The sequence below is a fragment of the Chelonia mydas genome, chromosome 14, assembly GCF_015237465.2.
Source record: "Chelonia mydas isolate rCheMyd1 chromosome 14, rCheMyd1.pri.v2, whole genome shotgun sequence".
Classification (NCBI taxonomy): Eukaryota; Metazoa; Chordata; order Testudines; family Cheloniidae; genus Chelonia; species Chelonia mydas.
The window spans coordinates 35,031,140-35,053,395 of record NC_051254.2 but is presented as its reverse complement, the minus strand read 5'-3'; the positions used below and the strand labels follow the sequence as shown (position 1 = coordinate 35,053,395).

Sequence of the window (22,256 nt, the reverse complement as noted above, 5' to 3'; positions counted from 1 at the left end):
AGAGAATCATGTCTAGCCGCTCTGTGCCTCAGTTTCCCCATCTGCAGAAATGGGGTAAATACTGACCTGCCTCAGCCAGAGTCAGTGAGGCTGACACAACTGATGTTAGTTGTTCAGAGGTGACAGACTGTGACACCTTCATATTGAACGGGACCCTGTTCTGTAAATTATCACAATGGTTTCTGTTTCAGAGTAATAGCCGTGTTAGTCTGAATTCGCAAAAAGAAAAGGAGTACTTGTGGCACCTTAGAGACTAACCAATTTATTTGAGCATGAGCTTTCGTGAGCTACAGCTCACTTCATCGAATTGCTCATGGAACAATTGAAATGACAATCAGTAAGTCTAGCGTAATGGGCTCAAAGAATTGGCTTATTATTAATTATTATTATTATTACTATTATAATGTATTTATTACAAATAAGAATAAGAGGAATGCTTTACCTCTTTTTCAGAGCTGGTCATGAAACTAAATATTCTGAAATATTGCATAGCAATAAGGAAAAATGTTTTTTTAAATAAGGTTGAAACATTTCATTTGGACTTTATCATTATGCTATATTATAGATGAAATGATATAGACAAAATAAAATGTTTCAACCTTATCAGTTTCCCCTGGAAAATTTTGACAAAATCAGTGCATTGCAGCTAAACATTTAGATTTTGTTGAATTAGCATTTTGTTATGGGGAAAACATTTACCTCAAAATTTTCAACCAGCTCTACTTTTTGTTACATCTCTCTACATGCCTATTTACAGTTGTTACATTTCCTTGTAGACCTGTAGTCACATCCTCCTGGTCTCTGGTAATGTCTTCATACTATAGATCAGGTATGGTCAAACTATGGCCCGTGGGCCGAATCCGGCCCGTCAAGGCTTTGGAGGCGGCCCGCGGGATTGCCAGTCCCTGGCACAGTGGGGCTAAGGCAGGCTCCCTGCGGGCTCTGGCCCCGCGCCACTCCTGGAAGTGGCCAGCACCACGTCCCTGCGGCCCCCACGTGCCGCAGCTCCCATTGGTTGGGAACGGGGAACCACGGCCAATGGGAGCTTCGTGGGAGGTACCCGCAGGCGAGGGCAGCGCATGGAGCCCTCTGCCCGCTGCCCCCGGGGCCACAGGGACATGGTGCAGGCCACTTCCAGGAGTGGCGCAGGGCCTGGGCAGGCAGGGAGTCTTCCTTAGCCCCACTGCGTGCCACTGCCACCCCGCAGCCCCTCAAGTTAAATGGCGCAGGGCTGGAACCCGCACCCCCAACCCCTCCTGCACCCCTCACCCCAACCCCTGCCCTGAGCCCCATCCCACACTCCGCACCCCCTCCTGCATCCCAACCCCCTGCCCTGAGCCCCCTCCTGCACCCCACCCCTTGCCCTGAGGCCCTTCCTGCACATCACACCCCCTCCCACACCCCGCACTCCCTCCCACACCCCGCACTCCCTGCCCCAGCCCTACATTCATGGCCATGCATGCAATTTCCCCACCCAGATATGGCCCTTGGGCCAAAAAGTTTGCCCACCTCTGCTTTAGATTCACCTAGCGGGGCAGAAGACTCTGTGCTGATTAGATGGAATTCTTGGGATAAATCAGCATAGCTCCATTTACTTCAAAGCAGCTTTGCTGATCTGCACCACCGGGGGACCTGCATAGTGTGTCAGTTAGAACATGGTGTAGTCAATCTGTTCCTTATGAATTACAAGTCAGAAACTGTGCATCCTTATTGGCGTGGGAGGGAAGGTGGGATGGTTAAAGGAATGTGAAAGAGGATAGAATTTAAACAAGTAACTTGGGTCCAAGTGAAATCTATCCATTGGTCTACTGGTCTATCTATCTATTAGTCTATCTGTATTTCTACTGGTCTGCCTGTCTGTCTATCTGTCTTTCTATTGGTTTCTCTGTGAGTCTATCTTTCTAACTGAGGGACCCTTTCCAGGCAGTCCTGACTGCTCACACAGAAATTATGAACTTTTGGGGGTGATTCTTTCTCTTGAGACATTTTTCCCCATTTTCTGGCCACATTGAGAATATGGAAATGCCAGTCAACCCAGACAGGGATTTTGGAAGGACCCTCCATGAGATTTGTATTTGGTGACATGAAGAGAGAATTTGCCCCCATGACTTTTGGGGAGGATTTTCAAAGGCACATGTGGCATTCAGGCTCCCAGACACTTTAAAATATTTAGGTGCCTAACCCCCCTAGAAATCGATGGGAGTTAGCCACTCCCATACCTTTGGGGATGTGGGCCACAACTCCTATTGAATGTCCTCGGGAATTGAGTCCATAACTTCCATGTGTGCCTTTGAACATCTCCTCCTTAATTCCTGAAGTGGGTCATTCCTTCACATGTTATCTAGATATTTATTGTCCCCCCAAAGAGGAAATATGCAGAAGAATCAAGAAGGGGGAACCTCACTGTGGTGACTGAATTCACTCTACTGGGATTGTCCAACCACCGCGAGCTGGGGGTACCTCTGTTCTCCATCTATCTGTTATTTTACACCATTACCCTGACTGGGAACATCCTTCTCATCACCATCACCATGGACCCAGCCTTTCACCCCCATGTATTTCTTTCTCCGGGTCTTATCCTGCTACACCTCGGTCACTGTCCCCAAGATGCTCGTGAACTTCCTCTCGGAGGACAAGAACATTTCCTACATGGGCTGTGCTGTACAAATGGATTTCCTGCTCTTCCTTGGGGCTTCTGAGTGTTTCCTTTTGGCCGCCATGGAGTATGACCACTTGTCAGGGTTCCCCCCCCGCAACTCTGAACTCCATGGTACAGATTTGGGGACCCATATGAGAGACCCCCTCAGTTTATATTCTACCAGCTTAGGTTAAAACTTCCCCAAGGCACAAATTCCTTCCCTTGTCCTTGGACGGTATTGCTGCCACCACCAAGTGATTTATACAAAAATTCAGGGAAGGGTCACTTGGAATCCTGATCCCCACAAAATATCCCCCCAAAACCCTTCACCCCCCTTTCCTGGGGAGGCTTGAGAATAATATACCAACCAATTGGTTAGCAATGTGAGCACAGACCAGACCCTTTGTCTTTAGGACACTGAAAATCAATCAGGTTCTGGGACTGGCTCTGTCTGGGTCTCTGGGACTGGATCCACTACTGCTGTTGCAGACGTTGGCATGCGGTCTGGGTCCATCACCTCTGTCTGGGTTCTGGTAGAAGTTTCTGGAACAGAGCTAGGCGGAACGGCTTGCTTAGCCTGGCTGCGGGTGACCATTCCCACCCTCTTGGCTCGCTTCACATGATTGGCCAAGTCTTCCCCCAACAGGGATGATGATTATCGGGGATGGGATAATCATCATAGACTGCAAAGGTCCACGTTCCTGACCAGCCCTTCTACTGGACAGGCAACTTGGCTGTAGGTACATTGAAAGAGTTGGACTTGAAGGGTTGAATTGTCACTTGGATCTCTGGGTCAATTAAATTGGGGTCCACTAAGGAAGCATGGATAGCCGACACTTGTGCTCCGGTGTCCCTCCACGTGGTGACCTTCTTCCTGCCCACACTCACAGTTTCCCTCTGCTCCAAGGGTATCTGGGAGGTATCTGGGCCTGAGGACCTCTGGTGTTATTCCGGTGCAACAAACTGTAATCTGTTGGGGTTCTTGGGGCAGTTGGACTTTACATGCCCGGCTCGTTACATTTAAAACATCGTCCAGCTGACGGGTCACTGGGGCAAGGTGGGTTGCTGGAGAACGGTGTGGCAGGATGATAAGGTGTCTGGAGTATTCCTTGGTGTGTAGTTGGGGCCTTGGGCTGCCCCTGGTAGTAGGGTGTGGTCTGAGGTTGTCCCTTCTGTTATCCGCTCCAACTGCGACCAGGGTTGTTCCTCTCTCCTCCCTCCACCCGTTTTGTTCCGGCTTGCCCCGCCTCTCTGGTGGTCTGGGACTGCTCATATCGATCAGCATAAGAAGCAAGACTTTCTGCTGAGTCCATTTCCTTATCCCATAAACACTGTTTTATTTCCTCCTTGGACATATTCAGGAATTGCTCCTGAGCTATCAAATCACACATTCCGTCAAAGCTTTTGACACCCCTTCCTTGGACCCATTTCTCTAACAGATCCTTCATCTGGTTTAGATAAGCCACATTCCTTACCAGGCCCTCTTTTAAGGGTTCGAAATTTTACTCTGTATGTTTCAGATGCAATTTGAAATTGCTTTAAAACCAAATCCTTGATCTAATTGTAGTCAGAAGCCTCATCAATAGGCATCTTATTGAATATGTCCAGAACTCATCCAGTTAATTGTATGACCAATGTGGTCATCTTGTGAGCTTCAGGAATTTTAAGGAGAGTGTACAATCTCTCAAAGGCGAGAAAATATTCAGCAATATCACTGGATTGATTATGCTGTGGACATAGTCACTCCCATTTGTGGATTGTTGGAGAAGGATGATTAGGGTTATCCAGTAGATTCTGCTCAGCCTTTGCCTTCTCCATCTCCAGTGCATGCTTCCTCTCTTTTTCCTTCCCCTCCATTTCTTTTTCCTTTGCCTCCATTGCTCTCCTGTGAGCAGCTTCTTGGTGTTTTTCTACCTCTTTCGCTGCCTCCAGTTCTCTCCTGTGGGCAGCCTCTTTGGCTGTTTCTGCCATGGGCTCTGTCATGTTTGCCTCTCTGTTTTTAACTAACTTTACACCCGAGAGTTAGAAATAAAACAAACAAACAAACAAACAAACAACTTGGCTTGTCTATATATATATAGGTTGTGCTGTAAGCGGATACCTATGTTGTCTGATAGTGATTGTCAGCCTACAGAAAAATCCGTAAAGAAAACCCTAACACCTTTGTCTCCAGGCAAATAGACAGAAAACCCCTCTAGTTGCTCTTAGGTAAAAAACAACTTCAGGTCTGGGAAGACTTATGAATTTCCCTGCAGGAGGTTAACTACCCTGCCTTTAGGTAAAGAAAACTCCAGCTCACAAAAGACAATTCCCTTTTGTCTCTGCTCTGGCCCGCCAAGCAGAGAGAAAAAAAACTCTAACAGGTTACAGCTTAAAACCTGCTTTCCAGCAGCCCAAAGGAAAAAAAAAATATTTCCTTTTAAAAAATCTGTGCTTCTGGTTCAAAAAATCTCAAAATGATTTTAAGTTAATCCCACCGCTCTGCCACCATGTCAAGGTTCCTTCCCCACTCTGAACTCTCGGGTACAGATGTGGGGACCTGCATGAAAACCCCCCTAAGCTTATTTTTACCAGCTTAGGTTAAAACTTCCCCAAGGTACAAACTATTTTACCTTTTGCCCTGGGACATTTTTGCTGCCACCACCAAGCGTCTAACAAATATATAATCGGGAAAGAGCCCACTTGGAAACGTCTTTCCCGCCAAAATCCTCCCAAACCCTACACCCCCTTTCCTGGGGAAGGCTTGATAAAAATCCTCACCAATTTGCATAGGTGAACACAGACCCAAACCCTTGGATCTTAAGAACAATGAAAAAGCAATCAGGTTCTTAAAAGAAGAATTTTAATTGAAGAAAAAGTAAAAGAATCACCTCTGTAAAATCAGGATGGTAAATACCTTACAGGGTAATCAGATTCAAAACATAAAGAATCCCTCTAGGCAAAACCTTAAGTGACAAAAAGACACAAAAACAGGAATATACATTCCATTCAGCACAGCTTATTTTCTCAGCCATTTAAACAAAACAGAATCTAACGCATATCTAACTAGATTGCTTATTAGCCCTTTACAGGAGATCTGACCTGCATTCCTGCTCTGGTCCCGGCAAAGACAACACAGACCGAGAGAACCTATGTTTCTCCCCCTCTCCAGCTTTGAAAGTATCTTGTCTCCTCATTGGTCATTTTGGTCAGGTGCCAGCGAGGTTATCTTAGCTTCTTAACCCTTTACAGGTGAAAGAGTTTTTCCTCTGGCCAGGAAGGATTTTAAAGGTGCTGACGCTTCCCTTTATATTTATGACAGCTGCCTTTTGGGATGTACAATAGCATCTAAGCAGGTTAAGCTACTCACTCCCACTGAATGACCATGGGACTTAGGCACCGAGCTCATTTAGGAGCATTGATAAATCCCCATAGGTGCCTATCTCCATCTTTGTGATCCTGGCCCACAGATAACACAGAAGCTGGGCTGGAATCAGGGAATGCTGGGGGAGATCATAGGCCCCATGCTATGTGAGGGTAGGACTGGAGGGACAGAATGGCTCTTTTGCCTTCATCAGCTAGGCATAACTGCACTTGCCCCTGGCCTCTGCTGCTGAGCTGTGCAGGGCTCCAGGGAGTGAGTCCCACCCGCCCTTAGGAAATAGACATGAATAAATTACCTTCCTGCAGCATCAGTCCTTTAATGCCAGTGATGCTCAACGCCAGCTACACACAGCTCATCTGCAGAGCGCAACAGGTTTGAGTCTAGTTCTGGCAGTGCAGTCTCAAAATGAAGGGGGAAAGAATTCTCAGATGCAGGTGCTTTTCGCTTCCAGATTCTGGAACATAGATAGATATTGACCACAGAATCGTAGTGCTGAATGACTGATTGGATCATACACTGGGGAAAAAATCCACAAAGATCAGCACAGTAAGTTTGCTTTTTCAATTAACTAGGTTTGGGGACAAACATACAGGGAAAATTAAGAGGATAAATATGAATTACAATCTGAAGTCGTTAAGACTTTTACTCTCAAATTATCAGATACCTACTGCTGATTGGAATTTTTCCACCCTTCAGGAAAATTTTGACTTTTCACTAAAAAACCCCAAATCCACCCCCCCCCCCGCCTCAGTTTTTGGCAAATGAAAACTTTCTGCTGAAAAGGGGATTTTTTTAATCGAAAAAACAAAAATGTTTGAGTTTTGAGTTTTCAGTTTCTTTAGTGAACAATCCAAAAATGTTTGGAGAAAAGCAGACAGATTCTGAGATTTGTTGTTGTTTAGCTGAAAACCCAGTCTCGATTAAAAAGAACACAGCTGAAAATTTCCAACCAGCCTTAAACTTCAAATAAATTGGAGAACATTAATATTGCCTGATAAACCCTTAATTTCAAACCATTTATTCTATTGCATCTGTGTGATTACTCTTTCAAAGGGATAGCTGTGAGGAGGTAACAACTGAATAACCGGTAAAGCTGACAGCTCACAGACTCTGTTTTCTACAGACTAGCCCCTTTCAACCCTGGGTTAGAGTTGAGCCAAGCAGAAAAACCCTGTCTATCCTGACCCGTTCAAGGACATACGGGAGGTCACCGCGAATAGAAGTCAGAGCTCCTGTCCTAGCTTCACACCGCTGCTGGCTGAGTATACTTGGTGTCAGTGGGTGTGCAGAACTTACACATAACAAGACATGGGGCTATGTTTCCACAGGTATTTTGGCACCTAGTGGGATTTTCAGAAGCACCTAGGAGCTTATAACTCATTGATTTCAAGGGGTGTTGAGGGCCCTGATGCTTTTGAGAATCTCACTAGGTGCATCAATACCTTTAAAAATCTGCCCCCCGTCCCCTCTCCGAAAGCCCTTACAGTCCTAGTAGACACAGCAGAGAAATGGAGGGAGGGGAAACAGAGTCAGAAAGAGGGGAAATGACTGGTCCAAGGTCACACAGCAGGTCACTGGCAGAGACAAGAGTAGAGCCCAAGTGTCTTGGCAATCCCTGCACCTCACGCACAGAGTAAACAATACAACTCAGTGATGATGGAGGGATTCTGTTTGTCCATTGTTACATGCTGGCCGAAGTGCAGCTGGGAGTTGGTGCCATAAATCAATTTGGAAGCAGGCAGCTGGCCCTCTAGGCACAGAGCTTGGGGTAGAAAAATCACAGATGAGCTGCTACTTACGAGGCTGTGTGTGTCTACGTGGGAATCAGGCTGCGTTTAACAAGCAACATCGTGGCCCAAATCCTCAGATGGGGTAAAGTAACGAAGCTCCACTGACTTTAAAGGATCTGACCCAATTTACAATAGTGTGATAACATGACTGACTGATTGTCAGAGGTGAGGAGCACTACCAACACCTAGTCATTGTAAGTGATGAGTTCTGTGCACCTTTGACATTCATATAATGAGATATTAGAGAAAGAGGAATCAGGGCAATTCCCTCTCTTGCTCTAATCCTGACCATTGTCCTTCTCATTCCCCCTGCAGCCATCAAACAGTGTACTGAGGAAGAAAATGTCCAACCAAACCACTATGACCAAATTCCTTCTCCTGGGGTTCTCTGATGTTCCAGAACTGCAGATTTTATACTTTGTGGTGTTTCTAGTGCTTTACCTGATATCCCTACTGTGGAACCTTCTCATCATCACAGCCATAGCCCTCGACCACCACCTTCACACCCCCATGTAATTCTTCCTGATGAATCTGTCCATCCTAGACCTTGGCTCCATCTCTGTCACCATCCCCAAATCCATGGCCAACTCCCTCATGAACACAAGATCGATTTCTTATTCTGAATGCGTTGCCCAAGTCTTTCTCGTTGTCTTCTTCGCTTCAGCAGATTTTGCCATACTGACCATCATGGCGTACGATCGATACGTCACCATCTGTCAACCACTGCACTATGAGACAGTGATGAACAGAACAGCTTGTGTCCAAATGGCAGCCAGTGCCTGGACCAATGTTCTTCTCTACTCTGCAGTGCACGCTGGAAAAACCTTTGCAATATCCTTCTGTGGAGGCAACATGGTGGATCAGTTCTTCTGTGAATTCCCCCAGCTACCCTTTGTCTTTAGGACACTGACAATCAATCAGGTTCTTCAAAGAAGAACTTTATTGATAAAGAAAAAAGTAAAAGAATCACACCTGCAAAATCAGGATGGAAGGTAACTTTACAGGGTAATACAAAGATTTAAAACACAGAGGATTCCCCACTGGGCTCAGCTTGAAAGTTACAAAAACAGAAATAAAACTACCTTTCTAGCAGAGGAAAATTCACAAGCCAAAACAAAAGAGAACCTAACTCAATTCCTTGCCTTACTTACAATTTCTGTAATTTTAGATGGATTCTTCCAGGTATGTTTTCAAGAGATGTTGTACCTGCTTGGTCTCTCCCTCCATCCGGAGAAGGAACAAAACAAAGAGAGCCATAAACAAGCCCTCTCTCCCCCTGCCCAAGATTTGAAAGTATCTTCTTTTCTCATTGGTCCTTCTGGTCAGGTGCCAACTAGGTGATTTGAGCTACTTAACCCCTTATAGGTAAAGCGATTCAGTACAGCCGCCAAGGAGGGATTTTGTGCTACGCTTTCTTTATATTTATGACACTGCTATGTGTCCATATGCAACGTACTGAGGTACAGGCTCATTATGAACAGGATGGTCTGCCTTTCATTGGCAGTTCTCTCATAGTTCAGTGATAATGTGGTGTCCCTAGTACAAACAGTCCGGGGTTTCACCTTGCCATTTTGTGTATCCAATAAGATTAACTATTTCTTCTGTGACATTCCCCCATTGACTAAGCTTTCTTGCATTGACACCTCTCAGTATGAAATGCAGTTGTTTACACTGCTATACTGGTCATCTTCATGCCATTTACTCTCATCCTTGTGTCCTACAGCTTTATTATCTCCACCATCTTAAAGATGGCATTGGCTGAAGGCAGACACAAAGCCTTCTCCACCTGTTTCTCACACCTCATTGTGGTGACACTGTATTATGGGAGCAGCAGCCTGATCTATTTAAGACCCATTAACTTACCAGACAGCAACAAAGTGCTATCTCTGATCTACACAACCGTCACACCCACCTTGAACCCTTTATTTACAGCCTGAGGAAAAAGGAGGTGAAAGAGGCTCTGAGGAGAATATTGCGGGACATGATGAAGAGAAAAATATTTTCTCATAGAAAGTAATTTGGGTACACATCTTTTTTCTGATGTCAGCTACACAACTGTGCAAATCTGGAGTAGCTCCTTTGAAGTCAATGGCCAAGGTCTGAAAGAAACCATGGAGTATGATGGTATGAATCTCCATGGCCTTGCAGCTTCTGTAGTCGATTACACTTGCAGAAAGTGGCCATCAGGAAGTTTAGACTTGAAATTAGACGAAAGTTTCTAACCATCAGAGGAGTGAAGTTCTGGAACAGCCTTCCAAGGGAAGCAGTGGGGGCAAAAGACCTATCTGGCTTCAAGATTAAACTGAATAAGTTTATGGAGGAGAGGGTATGATGGGATAACATGATGTTGGCAATTAATTGATCGTTAACTACTCATGGTAAATAGGCCCAATGGCCTGTGATGGAATGTTAGATGGGGTGGAATCTGAGTTACTACCGAGAATTCTTTCCTGGGTATCTGGCTGGTGAGTCTTACCCACATGCTCAGGGTACAGCTGATTGCCATATTTGGGGTTGGGAAGGAATTTTCCTCCAGGGCAGATTGGAAGAGGCCCCGGGGCTTTTTCACCTTCCTCTGCAGCATGGGGCACGGGTCGCTTGCTGGAGGATTCTCTGCACCTTGAAGTCTTTAAACCATGATCTGAGGACTTCAATAGCTCAGACACAGGTGAGAGGTTTATTGCAGGAGTGAGTGAGTGAGATTTGGTGGCCTGCACTGTGCAGGAGGTAAGACTAGATGATCATTATGGTCCCTTCTGACCTTAATATCTATGAGTCTATGAGGAAATAGATCCTGAGCATTTATATTCTCATTCAGAGGTGTGAATGATTGCACAAGTTGCAAGGCAGTGGACATTCATACTTCCCTCTCCTTCCTAGAACTGGCTCACATAAAGTAGGCCAGTTGGCTGGTTGTTCTCCAATTTCTCCATTCTAGGTACACTACAAAAAAGAATTTTTCTCAGGGAACCTTTGGCCAACTCCTGAGTCTCTCAATCCTATTAGGGAAGGAGCCAAAGCCCAATGAAGTCAATGGGGAGACTCCCATTGAAGTCAGTGAGCTTTGGACCAGGCCCAAATTCTTAAAGGGTGAAACTCACTGCTGTTCAGAAGATCAATACAAGACCTGTGCACCACCTGACTCCCAGTTAAGTCCTCAAAATATGTCTGAAGTGTTGCGTAGGCCTAATGCTGGCACTCTGGGGAGGGTAATATTTCACCCCAAATGATGCATTCTGAAGCTATCACTGAGAGCTCGGTGTAGAACACGTGGCTCACAAACAACTCTTTGATCGTCACTGCACATGGGTCATGTTTAACTGACATGATGCGGATCTGAGGTGGGCGGAGCATTGCTGAAGTGAACACTTGACCTGTTCTGTGAATGGATAGAGGTTCCCTGTTCTTTCTGGGGATAATGTGAAAACTCTTGATGTTGAGTAGAGCTGGTGTGAAAATGAGGATTTTTCCTGTGGAAAATTGTAAGGGAAATATCCCCATTAGAAAGATTCCTGTCTGGAAATTCCAATTTTCCTGAAAGAAATTTTGAAACCATAGGAAAGTATTATAGGAAAGTATTGGGTTTTTTCACACTTTCTTCCTGTTTCCAAACTATTTCCACCGAACACTGACTATTGTTAAGAGTTGAAAGCATTTTCTTTAACAGTGAAAGTATGCTTTATCTCTGACAGTAATATTTTCAACCCTTAATTTTTATTTTCCAAATGGCAAAAGTTAGAGGAAGGTCAAGAAGTAGGGCCTTTCCCCAAGCACTTTCTTACCATTTTCCAAATTTTGCCATTTGGAAAATATCCTGCTGGGGGGAGGCTCCTGGACTGGGAATTTCCCAGGAGGCGCAGGGAGCTGGGTGCCCAGTGGACACTGGGAGCTGCGTGCCAGTCAGTGGGTGACACTGAGACTGGGGTCTATCTCTCTCTGTGGCTGGCTGGTAATTTGATGTACTGTCATGTTTTTAAGCATGTTTTTAACATTTAATAAAATGTTCTTATATGAATTTAAAATAAAAAGCAACAACAGTAACAACAACGAGAATAATAATAATTAATCATACAAAATCAGAGTAGTTAGCACAACGTGATTTGGGGGCAAAATATTTTTTTCTTTATTTGTATGTTAAATTCCCATGCAACCATTTGTGGTGTTCTAGAAATGCTAAATAAGAATAATTTTCTGTTTGATCTTCCTGATTACAAAATGGGGAAAATGATAACTATCTAGCCATGTGAAGATTAACACTTTGATATTCTGACTGAACTTTCAACATACTAACCATGATTCAGCACCCTGCTTTATGTCAGCACAATAGCTTTGATTTCAGGAGTTTCGATCAATGTGTAACTGGAGTAACGCACGAATATCTCAGAGCCATTCTGTCAAGGTCTCAATCAATAGGTCTGGTAGTAGCAGACCAGGTGAAAAGGAACTAAAATTCATAGTATATGAGTGGCTGCCTGCTTCAATGAATGAAAAAGACTCCAGTGACCTCTAGTTATCCAGGCTCAGATCCACAAAGGGACTTAGGCAACTCAAGACTAGATTTAGGCAGTTTTAGGCACCACTGCAATCCACAAACACTCGCTCTGCTTCCAGTTAACTCTGTAGGTACCTAAACTTACTTCTGGCCAGATTCTTAAAGGTATTTCGGTGCCTAGTGGGATTTTCAAAAGCCTCTGAGCACCTAACACCCATTGAAATCCCTACCTTTAAAAATACCTTTAAAAATCTGGAGCTAGGCACCTAAATTTGCACTGTAAACATTCCCAAAGTATCTTACTTTGTGTCTCTGGGCATGCATCCCTGGAAGCCCCAGAATGATCCACAAACCTGTGAAGATGGGTTTCACCCAGCTTATCTCACCTGCGAAACCTTGTCCAGTGGGCAGGCTCTGAACACACATAACTCTACACAAAATGGCCAGAGGGACACAGGGGTGCTGGAATAGGGGGAGCCAGGGGGCCATGGCCCCATCACTTTTTACTGGCCTTAAGGGCAAGTGAGAGGTGGGAGGTGGCAGAGAAGAGCAATCAAGGTGCAGGGCCTTCGGGAGAAGAGGTGGCGCCGGAGGAGGGCCTCGGGGGAAGGTGCAGGATGAGGGGGGGACCTCGAGGGAAGGGGTGGCGTGGAGGCGGGGCCTTGGGGGAAGAGGCGGTGTGGGGCTGGGGCCTCAGAGAAGAGGCAGTGCGGGGGCAGGGCCTTGGGGAAGAGGCATTGAGGGGGCAGGGCCTTTGGGAGACGAGGTGGAGCCAGAGGAGGCCTCGGGGGAAGGTGCAGGATGAGGGTGGGGCCTCAAGGGAAGGGGTGGCGTGGTGGCGGGGCCATGGGGGAAGAGGAGGTGCGGGGGCAGGGCCTCTGGTTGATCAGGAGAAGGAGTTAGAACAAGGATCTTCCATCTCTCCAATGACTGACCTGACCACTGGGATACAGAGTCACTTTTGCTCACTATGAGGCCCAGTGCATATTGAATTGTTTATATACAGTACAACAGCTTCAACAGGAGAGACGGGAAGAGCACCACATTTGGATATCCTTTAGTTAGGCTTGGCAGAATTCAATTTTTATTTTTGTATAATTTCAGTGTATAATATCAGTGCGTACTTTTAAGCATTTTTTTTCTATTTTTATCAATTTTTGCATTTGAGTTTTAAGTATTGTTTTTTCCAGATTTTTATTGATTTAAACAATGAGAGGTGTGGGAAATTGTGAGGGTGAGTCACACAACAGAGCTGGTCAGACAATAATTCTTTATATGACAGGAGATGTTGGTTTTTAAAAGTTAAAGCTTTACAACTATTACAACACACGCTGACAACATCACGTGTCAAAATATACAAGGCAAATATCCTTAAATCAAACTCTAATAAATTCTCAAGCAGCATTTTTCTTACTTTGCCTATCTGTAAATTTCTATTCTTAGCAACAGAAATATTTTTTTCATTATTTTGTGTGTGTACTGTAAAATTGATGTGTACGGGACATTTAGAGACACAAATCTAATCCTTCAAGCCTATCTTTTCCCCAATGGTTAGAGCATGTATCTAAAATGTAGAAAACCAATGTTCAAATCCCTTCTTCCTCTCAGGCAGAGGGGGAAATTGAACTGGGGGTCTCCCATATTCTTGGCGAGTACCCTAAGCAGTGGGCTAAAGTTTATAAGAGAGGCCTTCTCCTCTCCCTGCCATTTGGTATGTGGTTGGGCTTGCTCTGAGAAGGCCTACCAGCTGAGGTATGCCACATGTTGTGATAGGCATGCGTAGAGCCCACGGATCTGGAAATGTGTGTTGTGGGGGGTGTTGACTACTGTGGCAGTGGAGATATGTTGGCAGGTTTTGCATCTGTTGTTATGGCAGGGGCTGGTGCCGCTTTGAGTTGGTGGCTCCTGGTGTGTGGGGAGCTTGCTTCTGATAATGAGGTTGGAGAGGTTGCAGGGGTGTGTTTGAAGGCCAGAGGAGGGGGTTCCGGAAAGATATCATTCAGGATGTGGTCCCCAGTGAGTATGGGTTGTAATTGTTTCAGGGTACTTAAATTCATAAATCCGCTACACAGCAAAAATCATGGCCTTAATTATTGAGTTGTAACCTGTAAGTTGTAATGCTGTAAGTTTCACTGGTGATAGGGGACCGGTGAAAGTAAAGCGCTGGTTTGTGTAGTCACTCAATTCCTCAGGCGTCAGAGAGTGTTTACAGTACCAGCACTTCCATCCCCGATGAGAGCAGCGCTGTAGGGCAGCTATCCCAGAGCTATAAGTTTTACTGCAAAAAGTCATTAACAAGTGTAGACAGCCCAGCAGTTTTAGCGCAAAAAAGAGACTTTTTGCCCTTTACATAGTAAGTGTAGACATACCCTAACCCTTTTTGTCCTGTGACTGGAGAGGTGTTAACTGCCCACTTCACCTTGAATAGCCTCTTGCAACATGTTAAGGCCTTATCTGTTCCACATTTGTATGCAGCTGTGACATGCCGAGTACCTGTCCCCGATCTGAAGAAGACCTCTGTGTAAATTCAAAAGCTTGTCTCTTTCACCAGCAGATGCTGGACCAATAAACGATATTACCTCACCTACCTTGTCTCTCTAAAATCCTGGGGAAAAACACAGCTAAAACAACAATGCAAACATCGTATACCTCGCGTAGACCTGCTGCACTCTAGGGAACTTCATCATGAATAAACCCCTTAAGTCCCCACTGACATCAGTGGAGTTCAGTTCAGGGTGGGCTGGACATGCTCTGCCCATCTCGCAGTGCAGCTCTTTTAGCTCACATTACTCCAGGCAGATCCAGGTCCATCCAGATCGTGCCTTATGAGTCAGCGAATACCTGGTGCTGCAATCATTACTTAGAAACTGGCCCTTCTGCACACCAGGGGTCTCACTGTAGGTAATAGAACAGCTCGAATAATTCAGGGCTCCCACGTGCGCTGTGGTTTGCTATATTACACCACTTGATGAGCTCCCATTATATCCATTTTATTGCAACTTACAATAAATGTTGAGAAAAAAGTTTGTGATTGGTTATAAAAGCCATAGTCTTACTTAGAGCTTTTCTCAGGGCCTCCTTGACCTCCTTGTTTCTCAGGCTGTAGATGAGGGGATTGACCACGGGAGTCAGGATGGTGTAGAAGACGGAGGATACTTTGTTCAGGTCTCGCAGTGCAGCAGTGTCTGGGAGCATGTAGACAACGAATAGGGTCCCATAGAAAATTGTCACCACGATGAGATGAGAGGAGCAGGTGGAAAAAGCCTTTTGCCTCCAGTGCTGGAAGAGATTCTCAGGACAGTGCTGATGATAGCCACGTAAGATGCCAGGGTTAATAGAAATGGGGGAAGAATGAATATGAAGCAGACAGGGGAAATCACAAGAACCATCAAGCTGGTGTCACTGCAGGACAGTTTTATCAATCGGGTGTAATCACAAAGGAAATGGTCAATTTCATTGGGACCACAGAAAATCAATTGTGATAGCCAACATGCTGTGATGCTGCTGACTACAGACCCACTTAGCCAAGACCCAGCTGCTAGCTGGAAGGAAAATCTACTATTCATGCGGGCTGCATAATGCAGTGGTTTGCATATGGCTAAATACCGATCGTAAGACATCACTGATAAGAGACAACATTCTGCAGCTAACAGAGAACCAAAGATATCAAATTGTACCAGGCAGCCACGAACAGAAATGGATCTGTCCCCAGTCAGGAGACTGGCCAGCATCCTGGGCAGGATGGTGGAGGTGTAGCAGGTCTCCAAGCAGGACAAGTTCCCCAGGAAGAAGTACATGGGGGTGTGAAGGTGCTGATCGGACACAACTAGTGCAACAAATAGGATGTTCCCAGCCACTGTCACAATGTAGATCACCAGAAACAGCGGGAAGAGAAGAATTTTCAGTTCATGGAGATTCCCAAAGTCCAGGAGGATAAATCCTGTGATGGACGTTTGATTTCTCTCCTTTGTGTCTGCCATGGATTCTAGCAAGAAAAGTAATTTTTAAAAAGTAGTAATAATAGCTTGTGAAATGTGACATGAAACAGATACCTTTGCGGGGAGGGGGTTACTTTGTTAGTCTCTAAGTTGCCACAAGTACTCCTCTTCTTTTAACAAAAACAAATTTAGTTGAGCATAAGCTCACCGAGAAGGCCTCAGCTGGAGGACTAGGTTCAGTTTTGGCAATCACACAATAAGAAATATGTGGACAAATTGGAGAGAATCTAGAAGTGCGCAACAAAATGATAAAAGGTTCAGAAAACCCGACCTATGAAGCAAGGTGGAAAGAACCGGGCATATTTAGTCTAGAGAAGAAAAAATGGAGGGGGAACCTGATGAGCCTTCAAACATGTAAGAGGTTGTCACAAAGAGGACAGGGATCACTTGTTCTTTATGTCCACTGAGGGTCTCACAAGAAGCAATCAGCTTTATCTGCAGCAAGGGAGATTTAGTTTAGACAGTAGAAAACTTTCTAACTCTAAGGATAGGGAAGCCCCAGAACAGGTGTACAAGGCAGGTTGTGGAATCCCCATTATTTGACTTTTTAAAAAGCAGCTTAGACAAACACCTGTCAGAGATGGTCTAGATGGTCAGCACAGGAGGCTGGACTTGGTGTCCTCTCAAGACCCTTTCCAGCCCTTCAGTTCTATGATTCATTATTCTACCTCCTTGTCACACACATATCTGCATTTTTTACTGATACCTTAGTTAGTGATGAATTTGTATGTGAATTTTGAATTAAGCAGTACAATAGTAGTTGTTTGTTTGTTATTCTATGTCTTTGTTTAGGGAGTTTTAACAGAATGAGTAGCCATGCAAATATCAGATACAATACAGTATTCATTTTAATACTTGCCTATTTCTTCTTCATATCCGCTAGACATTGCAGTTTTTGCAGTCATATTGAACTGTAAACTCATGTGTTTTAGGGTTTCTTTTATCTTCTGTAACTTAGAAAATCACTCTGATGGCAAATTAATGAAGTTAGATAGATAGGTAGATAGAGAGATGAAGGAGAGACAGAGACACTGCCAGATAGACAGGCAGAAATAAAGCTAGATTGTGGAGGGAAGGATAGATAGCGACAGATGGGCAGACAGAGAGTTAGCTAGCTAGATACCTCATTGAAGATTTCCTATTTTAAGATTTGTTCCTCCTACTGAATACGTGGCTTTTGTGCAGTGAATGACGGGGGAGGCAGAAATTCTCATAAATCCTCACAAATTCCTGCCATCTAGCTCTGGCTAGGGCTGACTGAGTAAACCCAGTGTGTTCTACATACGTCTAAAAACTGTCTGTTCAGGGTGTGTCTCACAGAAACACAATATCTCTGTTACACATTATTCACGACAATATACATCATCCTTTACCTTCTGTGAATCTTGTGAGAAAGGTTGTGCTTCCTCAAAAACAGGTATAATAAAAGCTGGAGTCTCTGAAGTTACCTCTTCATGCAGCCTTTCAGAGACCAGGATCCAGGATCCAGAGTCTATCACCATCTTTTTCGTGGACCACAGTAAAGAGACCTAAGAGTTCTACAGAGGATCCCCTGTTCTATTCTCCTGCTTGTCACAGCTGGCTTTTATCTGATCCCAAAAAGTGAATGCCTTCTCTGATTTATTATATGAGAGTGAAACAACTCCCTGGAAACTTATGCTAATGGGAATTTACAACTGCCGCAAAGGCAGCGTTAATGCTCCATTTTATTTTTAGAACTTACAAACAAGGTTAATGTGTGAACTCCTAACCTCAGAGAGAAAGTTGTGGAAATAGGACAACTTCTAGCTTCAAAGGAATAGTTATGGAGATAGGAAAATGTCTAACATCAAAGGAGGTGTTTCTCTTTACCAGTTCTAAGGAACATAGGAATTGCCATTCTGGAGGAGGCCAGTCATCCACCTTGTCCACTCACCTGTCTCTGAATTAGCTAGTACCAACTGCTTTAGAAGAGGGTTCATAGATTCAACCATCTTAGGAGAGCAGAGACATTGAATCACCTTCCCTGTACATAGCAGGACATTACATTTCACCCAGTTGCCCCTGTATTTAGCCCAATATCATGTGTTTGGTTAAAGCAACTTTCAGAAAAGCATCTGGTCTTTATGTGAAGATATCAAGAGATGGAGAATTCACCACTTCTCTTGGTAGCTTGTTCCCATGGTTAATCGACTTCTCCAGAAGTGTGACTCCCTGGCTGGCGTGCCTCCTCATGGTTGGGCATAGCATAGTTTTAGTTGGGGATTGGTCCTGCCTTGAGCAGGGGGTTGGACTAGATGACCTCCTGAGGTCCCTTCCAACCCTGATAGTCTATGATTCTATGATTCATAGCAAGGTCACTTCTTCTTCGGCACTCTTTGCTGATTGTCACTCTGGCTGTGCTGTGATCTACTTCTCGTAACTCAGCCCTCCAGCCAAGTCACATGTATTCCCATCCAATCTGAGGTAAACCCAGTCTAGCTCCTCAGTAGTCCAGTGGCTTCAAGCCAGGTCTTCAGGCTGACTTCATCCTTTATTGACCTTCCAGCTCATCTCTGGGGGGTCTTTGTGCCACCATCCTTGGGGGGCTGGGAGGGGAACTCAGGCTTACTATCTACTCTGGGTACCCTGTAGTAAGCTGTTCAGGTCTTTCTATTCACACCCTTTGCCTCCTCCTGGGCTACTTTCTAACTCAGCCTCTCATAGAATCATAGAATATTAGGGTTGGAAGAGACCTCAGGAGGTCATCTAGTCCAATCCCCTGCTCAAAGCAGGACCAACACCAACTAAATAATCCCAGCCAGGGCTTTGTCAAGCTGGGCCTTAAAAGCCTCTAAGAATGGAGATTCCACCACATCCCGAGGGTAACCCATTCCAGTGCTTCACCACCCTCCTAGTGAAATAGTGTTTCCTAATATCCAACTTAGACCTCCCCCACTGCAACTCGAGACCACTGCTTCTTGTTCTGCCATCTGCCACCACTGAGAACAGCCTAGCTCCATTCTCTTTGGGACCCCCCTTCAGGTAGTTGAAGGCTGCTATCAAATCCCCCCTCACTCTTCTCTTCTGCAGACTAAATAACCCCAGTTCCCTCAGTCTCTCCTTGTAAGTCATGTGCCCCAGCCTCCTAATCATTTCTGTTGAGCTCTGCTGGACTCTCTCCAATTTGTCCACATCCCTTCTGTAGTGGGGGGACCAAAACTGGACACAATACTCAAGGTGTGGCCTCACCAGTGCAGAAAAGAGGGGAATAATCACTTCCCTCAATCGGCTGGCAATACTTCTACTAATACAGCCCAATATGCCTTCCAGGCAACAAAGGCACACTGCTGACTTATATCTAGTTTCTTGTCCACTGCAATCCCCAGGTCCTTTCCTGCAGGGAAACTCAAGAGTGCTCATCTGGGATTTGAAACTGGGACCTCTTGCACCCAGAGCGAGTGAGACTCATACCCCTTGACCAACGAGCCTGGCCCTTAGCCTTTCTCACAGCTCCTTCTCAGGCTCACTCCTCCACAGATCCCAGAGGGAAAGAGGATTCGTTATGGTGAACAAAGGAAATGTACAGGTCCAAGGTGGGGTCTATCTGCCCCAAAGAGGATCTGGCACCTAGCAGGCTCAGGACAGCGTCTGGCCCCAGACCAGCCTGCCTCCACACAATCTATAGGTTTTCTCTGACCCCAGCCAGGCCTTCCTTCAAGGTGCTAGCACAAGAGGTCCACTCCTTCTCCTGCTCAGCCCTTACTGTATTGGGCTTTTCCTTTTTCAACTGCTCCCTCCAGGCGTTGACCCCTCTCATAGGTGTAACAGGGTAGGGCTGACTGAGCACCTGGGCCCTCATTAGCTTCTTTCCAGCCAGTGTGGGGTCACTGTACCCTTTCAAACCCTCACTGTTAGACATTTGTGCCCTATTTCTAATTTGGATTTGTCTGGCTTCAACTTCCAGCCATTGGTTCTTATCCTGCTAATTTGAAAGTGCCCTTAGGACCAGGTACTTTCTCCCCAGGAAGGAACATATAGGTTTTAATCAAGTCACCTCTCAGTCTTCTTTTTGATAAGACTGAGAGGTGGAACACCATGACCCCATGAAAAGTCCCCACGTATCCTCATCAGTTAGCGGTTGGCTTAATACGGGATAAGTGCTCTGGTGAATCTGAAGCAATAAATAATTTATCACTACAAGCAATAAAGTCCTGGAGTCATAACCCTGCTTTCCTTGTTCACCCAAATTTCCCATTGATCCTTGTGGGCAAGAAACTGGGCACTATAGTTTGGTACGCAATGTTGCACCCAAAATCTTACTCACATAATGGGCTGAGCAGAGAAGCTGAGGATCTCTGAATCAGATTCCCCTTTCTTCTCTCGAGTGACCTTGATAATAACTTGCACATCACCCCCATCAGTGGGATAAATACACTAAAATATAATGATTAGTGCTGATCAAATGTAGCATTCATACGGGGTTCATGCACCTGGCAACATTCAGGGCACACCCGGAGTGTTGTGTAGGAGCAGTGCACACACGGCTCCTCTCAAGGGCATGAACCTTGGAATCTCCCCCAGATGACATGAACCGTGGGAAGCCTCCCAGGACTGGGCTCAAGGCCCGAGAGCAAGGAATGCGGTAGATAGAAATTGGTAAATAAGAATATTATACAAAGCCAGTGTATTCCTTTTATCTGCTGGAGTATGTAATGCCCGGGGGGAGAGAGAGAAATAAAGGAGAGGGTGGAAAAGCTGACAGGCGGACCAGCCTGTCGGCAGACCAGCCTGCTTGCTTGCTTAAAGCTTTGTTCTGTCTTGTATTTGAACCACAACAATCAAAAATTATCATATGGAACAATTTTCCACTGGAACATACTGTTTTGACAGAATAGGAACTTTTCATGGGAGTGTGTTGAATCCATTGAAACTTTTAGTGGAAACCAGGCAGGCTCCTGGTTGACTTTCAACTTGACTGCTGCCTGATTCCTCGGCTGCCCAGATACCTATGCTGTCTGGCTTCCCAGCTGTCCAGCAGGAAATGTAAATTTTGATGAAATCACATTTTTCAAGGGAAAAATCTCTCAAGTGAAAAATCCCAAACAGCCCTTGAAAGAAGTTAAGGGGAAAACTAAAGGCAGATTTTCTCGAGCAACCTTAACTCTGCTCCGCTGGGAATGCCAGTCTTCTGTCTCCACCATGGATCAAACTAAGCCCTCCCTGCACACAACTCTACTACATCAATATCCATGAATTATGTGGATAGGATAGGAAAGGGTAGTTTGGTAAAGGGATGTATAAATAGTGTCGCTACCTCTGGAGTGCCACGTCATGACTTGGGATGACTCTGCAGTGCCTGGCCTCCATTTCCTTCCTTGGAGCTCCTCAATAACTCCACAAAGGCTCATGTCTCCCTTCTTGGGGTCTGGCTTTAACATATGTCAGGCTTCCTTCCCACTCTGAACTCTGGGGTACAGATGTGGGGACCCGCATGAAAGACCCCCAAAGCTTATTTTTACCAGGCACAGATTTCCTCCTTGCCTGGGATCGCTGCCACCACCAAGTGATTTAACAAACAATTAGGGAAAGGACCACTTGGAGTCCTATTCCCCCAAAATATTCCCCCAAGCCTATACACCCCCTTTCCTGGGGAGGCTTGAGAATAACATCCTAACCAGTTGGTTACAAAATGATCAAAGACCCAAACCCCTGGGTCTTGGAACAATGGAAAAATCAGTCAGGTTCTGAAAAAGAAAGATTTTATTTCAAGAGAAAAAGGTAAAAGAATCACCTCTGTAAACTTAGGCTGGTAGTTAACCTTACAGAGTAGCAGAAAATTGAAAAAGCGCAGAGGAACCCCCTCTAGCCTTAGTTTCAAAAAGTTACAACAAAACGGGGATAAACCTCCCTCTAGCAAAGGGAAAATTCACAAGTTGAGAAAACAAAGATAAACTAATACCTTGCCTGGTGTTAGGGGGCTTATTCCTTCACCCGCTTACTTCCCTGGTCCTTC

At 45.2% G+C, this 22,256-nt stretch overlaps 2 pseudogenes; one reads left to right on the top strand and one right to left on the bottom strand.

Annotated features, from left to right (window-relative positions):
• The first annotated feature begins 831 nt into the window (after window positions 1-831).
• Window positions 832-9,809, top strand: LOC119567684 (annotated as a pseudogene).
• Window positions 9,810-15,173: 5,364 nt separating this feature from the next.
• On the bottom strand, window positions 15,174-16,264 carry LOC119567683 (annotated as a pseudogene).
• Window positions 16,265-22,256: the final 5,992 nt, after the last annotated feature.